Raw genomic sequence first — 6,000 nt, 5'->3', positions numbered from 1 at the left:
AAACTCCATCTAACCCTACATGGCAGAAGAAGGTTCCAGCCCATAAGTCTCCAACAAAGGTGGCTCCAAGGGCTTCCCTGACAACCCAAGAAAATTTCGAAAAGGTTCCTACCCCCCTGGGATTCAGAAAGGACTCCCACTGCTTTTCCTCTTGTCCATCTCTAGTTATTTGCCCACACTCTTCCCATTATTCATGGGTTTCTTCTTCCTATGTGATCTAACACATGTATCTTTGAGGGACCAGTGGGCTCCCTGATTGAGGTCGAAGCCGAAGTCAGAGATTCGACTGAACCTCCTATCGCTGATGTTGTCTTAAGCCCCCAACAACAAACTGAGTTTCAAAATGATTCTCCAGTGACCTCTCAAAATTCTACCTCTTCATCAAGCTCTTGATGCGAATGTGGTTGACGAAAATGCATCGGCCAATATTCCAGTCCCGAATGACATAAGGCTAATCAAACACAGGAATCCTATAGCGGCCTTAAGAAAATTGCAACAAATTCTTCGTTTATTGGCGGATGCACCACCTCCATCAATTATTGTCTGTATATCCTCGGAGCTTCATGTCGAGGTTGTCTTCATCCTTCAGCAGCTGAAGGCGTCACTCTTCGACGAGTGATTTTTAGGCGCTCTTTGAAAAGATGAGGAGGTTGCTCGTGATGTTTTCAAATTTATCGACTCTCTCTCCCTCCATGACCTCCCCGCCTCAATGGTGAGTATTTTATCGAATTTGCAGCTTTCTTTATTCAATTCATCAAGGACTTGAGCCTCCGACAAAATGTTGATCTTCAGATAAACACGAAACTCAATGAGGTGAAGATCGAATGGGATTCCAGTGAGGCTTGTGAGCGGGAACTCGATGAGTTCGAACATAAGAAGGAAGTGCGTCTTCATCATCGGGAAGCCTTCGATCAGCAAATCTCTGACTACCAAGCTCGGATCACTGAACTCTATAAAAATATTGCTAAAGTGGAAGCGCATAATGCTTCTTTGGAGACAATTGAGGGTATCCCTGAGCAGGAGGCGGTCGATAGTGTGGTCTTGAGGGGAATATCTCATGGAGAAAGAGCTATCAAAATCGAGGCTGACATCAAGTACTTACGCGGGAAGAAAGTCGGTCTGGATAATAGGATTAGGCACGAGATGACCTCATTTGAGGATTTTAAATCTAGGTTCCCCATTTGAATCTTTCTTTATCTTATTTTTGGTATGTCGACCATATTTTTAATGCCCTCGTGGGACAATTTTTTAAAGAATCAAAGAACCTTATGTTTGGATCTGGATCTCTTGTAGCATAGGTTTATATTTCTTCAAGTATTTTCCATTTACTCTCAAGACCCTTTGATCTCATACGCATTGTTATTGTACGTTCGAGTTACCTGAATGGCCCTTCCCATTTTGGAGACCATTTACCTAGGGTTTGATCTCGACGATCCATAGGAAAGATTACTTTCTATACGTAATCATTATCAGCGAAGGTTTTTTCCTTTACCTTTCTATTATATACCCTGGCTACGCGCTCCTTCTGTTGGATCAGGATTTCGACCGCAGTCAATCTTTCTTCGTCTAAATCACCCAATTCGTCGAACATCATGTTCCAGTACTATTCTGACTGAAGGTCATTCTGAAGCTGGACTCTGAAGGACTGCAAGCAGATTTCTACTGGCAATACGACATTGTGACCAAATGTTAGTCGAAAAGGCGTCGAATCTGTCGCCTCTTTTGGGGATGTTCGACAAGCCCATAGAATATGGTCCAAAGTCTTGTGCCAGTTCTTTGGGTTTTTGGAAACATGTTTCCTAATCAATCTTATTATTACTTTAGTTTCCGCTTCTACTTGGCCATTCACTTGTGCATAGTAAGGTGTAGAGGTAACCAACCTGAAGTATGTTTTACCGGCAAACTCCTGCATCTTTTGTCCCACAAACACTTACCCTTGATCCGTGGTAATGGTCTCTGGGATACCAAACCTATACATAATATGTTTTTTAATGAATTAAATCACCGCTTCTTAATCCACCTTCACCAGAGGGATAACTTTGACCCATTTGGTGAAGTAATCTATCCCGACTAGGATAAACTTATGTTGCTTCGACGAGGCCGATCGAATTTCTCCAATGATGTTTAAAGCCCACCCCCTAAAGTGCCATGGTTTGATTATTTCATGCAACTCACTTTCCGGCATATGTTGAATACCCACGTGTCTTTTACATTTCTGGCATCCCTTGGCAAACTCGATGCAATATTTCAACATACTGGGCCAATAAACCCCTTGTCGAAACAAAAACCACTTCATCTTATGGCCTGCCTGGTGAACGCCACAGGCTCCACTGTATACTTCGTACATGGCTAAATACGCTTTGGTATCTCCTAGGAATTTGAGTAGTAATCCTTCTGATGTCTTCTTCAGCAATTCGTTTCCTGACCACACGTAGCTCAAAGCCCTGTATTTGGTTTTTTTGTCAGTACTTCCAACTCGATTATCCAAATATTTAATAATTGGCTTTCTCCAGTCTGTTGACGATGAACTTTTGATAGAAAAAACTCCATGCTCCCATGTGTAAGATGTAACACCCCGATAATAATAGGATAATTATTTAAATTAAGTTAATAATATATTTATTAATTTAATTAAATAATTGGATTATTATTATTATTATTATTTTGGAATAATAATTATTGGGATAATTATTTATTGGAATAAAATAAGTTGGAATAATAAAAGTCCCATTTTTGGTAAAAAGGGTTTTCACGTGAAAGGGAAAACAGAGAAGCGGTTGAAAGTGGAAAAGGGAAAAAGGGCAGAGCAAGAGAAGAAGAAAAGCTTGAAGCTAACGGAATTGCCGGATTAACTCAGGTAAGGGGGGTTTATCATCGATTAACGGGTATTATGGGATAATATGTCATGGGTAGTGATAAACCATTGATTTACCTCTAATTAGAATGATGTATGCTGAAAATCTGTGAAATATTGGATGAACGAAAATTGGATAAAAATTGAAAGGAATTCGTAGGAATTAGATGTAGTAATGTTAGGAATTGTGAAATCGAATAGAGTATGATTCATGTTAGATGATATGAACGATTGTCGTATAAAAATTGGACTGCGGAAGGTTGAATTGGATAGATCTCGTAGCAGAGAAAGCCATTGCAGATCTGGAAATTCTGGTTCTGGTCATACGCGTATGGCACTAGGCAATACGCGTATGGGATGGCTGGTACGCGTATGGCACTAGGCAATACGCGTATGGATGAGGAAGATGATGTTTTGAACGTGTTTTGGTCTATGTTGGTACGCGTATGGGAATGTGGTACGCGTAGCATACGCGTATGGACATGGGCAATACGCGTATGGAATTGGTCAGGCGTGGGCAATACGCGTATGGGCATAGGCAATACGCGTATGGGCAGACTTGTGGGTTTTTCTGAGCTTTGTTGTGCAGTTTTTGGTTGTTTAGGCTGAGTGATGTAACTTAGCTGAGGTATGATGTACTAGGGATCATTTTCCGTTGTTTTGAGTAGTATAGGTATTAGTAGAGTGTGCTAATACTGTGATTGTTGTTTGGCATGATCTGATATGCTTATGTGATAAAATATTGATGATGTATGATGATATGCATGTATTGGTGAATGGACTGTTGTATGGCTTAGAGTGTGAGCATATGTCCATTGTGGATTGTTGTTGATGTTGCATTGCTAGATGATTAGCGTGTATAACATAGCCCTTGGGGTTGTAGCTAATTCCCATGGTGAGGAATTAGTGAGTAAATCATTGTAAATTGTTGTTGATGTTTGCATGCTAGGTGATTAGCTTGCATAGTCTAGCCTTTGGGGCTGTAGCTAATTCCCATGGTGAGGAATTAGTGAGTGAGTCACTAGGTCTCAAATGAGTGGGACTAGTGAGCTTAGTAGCCGTATCTGGGTTTGATCGGTGAGGTTGAACTATATGTTCACGAATAGTCGGTACCGCATGCATGGAGTCTCATTGCATAATGTGTTTATGGCATATAATATGAATGGATGTGTTCCAGTATTATATGTGTGTTGTGTGTGTCGTATGTTGTGAGTTGTGTTGATGTTGAGTATGATGTTAAGTTGATATTATCGTTACTGAATGTGTAAATCTGATCTTGGGTGATGAAATGTGTTATTTACTTAGCATTACATGTTGTTCTATAATGCTTATTATATTGATTGAGGAACTCACCCTTACGACTATTTTTCAGGTAACGAGCAGTGAGTTGAGTAGGAGCTTGTACTTGGAGTCTAGTGTAGTCTCCCTAGTGGGTCATGCTCTGATAGATGTAACATCGGGATGGGATGTTTTTAAATGTTTTACTGTTGGTTGTGAACCATTTTACATTTAATATGTTACATGTTTGACATGATTGAATTGTTTTCTATCCGCTGCGAAATTATGCAAATACTTTATGTTTTGGTTGAATAAAAGAGCATGACAGTTGTTATGATGTGAATTGTTGTGTGACACCCTTGGTGCATAATTACTCTGATTGATATATGTTATTATTTTTAATTAAATATTTGGGGTATTTTAGAAGGGTGTTACATAAGACACCAATTTTGACCCTCAGATCTCTCAAGCTATCTTATCATATGCATTGGCATTGGGATCACACCTTGGCATCCTCCTTACCCCTCATTCATTGGGTTTGTATTGGGAAAGATCACCAAGCACCATGTGATTGTATCATACTTTGTATTTTATCATTTACTAACTAAAATACCAAAAATATGTCTTTGCATTTTGTCTAACCTTTTGTAGGTAGGGCACATGATCACCCTTGATCTATCAAGTTCATATCTAGGGTGTAAGACCCTCATTGTTAAGAGTTCAACCAAGGAATGATCCACAATGGCTATATAGCATCATATATGAGTCCCCATGATCTTCACATGTTATTTTGATCAAGAATTCTTCAAGAGTTTGGAATTGGTTTGCCTTGGAAACCCTAGTTTATTTGGGTATCTTGTGTAACTTCTTCACCAAGCTTCTTCACCAATTGATCAAATATCTCAAGGGATACTTCAAAATTCATCATCTTATGCATATATGATCTCCCATGAGTCCAAAAAATCAAGATAATTGCAAGTTATCATGTTGGTTGATGGTGGTTGAACAGAGGAATTCATCTGATGAAAACTGGGTTCCCTATACCATATCTCCTACAATTTTTATAATATGAAAATTATTACAAGAGAAACATTACTCTAAATGACATTATAAACAACTTTCATGTTGATGTCTAGAGCTATGTTTGCTTGGAAAGTCATTTTTTATGGTGAAAGATTATAGGTCATTTTGTTTAAACCCTAATTTGGAGGTCAACTTCCCAAGGACATAAATTTCTCAATATTTATAATATGAAATATCTCCAAGTTTCAAAATCAAATTTAAGGTGTCTACTTCAACTTTTATGTTAGGAGTAAGAGCTAAATCAACTTTTATGAGCATGTGATATGAGGATACATTATAGGTCACTTTGGACCAATACCATTGAGCAAGTGATTTTCCTCAACTTCTAAAATGCATAACTCATTCATCATAAATCTAAATGAGGTCACATTTGTGACAATTTTGAAGGTATTTGAAAGAGATACGACTTTGATGAATACACGTTTCTCATTTGAAGCTCACATAAAAAGATAGCCAAGGTGGAATAAGTGAACATATGGCTTGACACTTAGAAAATATTTTGACATGTTGAAATTTCCGAACTTCCACCTTAAAATTCATCATGATACAAGCTTCAAATGGAAAAATGTTCAACATAAGAGTTGTTCCTCTTGATCTAACCTGTCCAGAGAGTCCAATTTCATCCATTTTGGACAAGGTTTAAGTGGTATGTGCATGGCTTGAACATGGTATCATCATTTGGCAAAGATCAACTTCAAACAGCCGCACAGTTTTTCCTTGCATTCCAATTCAGTTTCAGACTCAATTACATGTAATTATGGATTTAATTGAGTAGCTTCATGGGC

This window comes from Lathyrus oleraceus, chromosome 1 (assembly GCF_024323335.1).
Source record: "Lathyrus oleraceus cultivar Zhongwan6 chromosome 1, CAAS_Psat_ZW6_1.0, whole genome shotgun sequence".
NCBI lineage: Eukaryota > Viridiplantae > Streptophyta > Magnoliopsida > Fabales > Fabaceae > Lathyrus > Lathyrus oleraceus.
Note: the sequence above shows the minus strand (reverse complement) of the source record.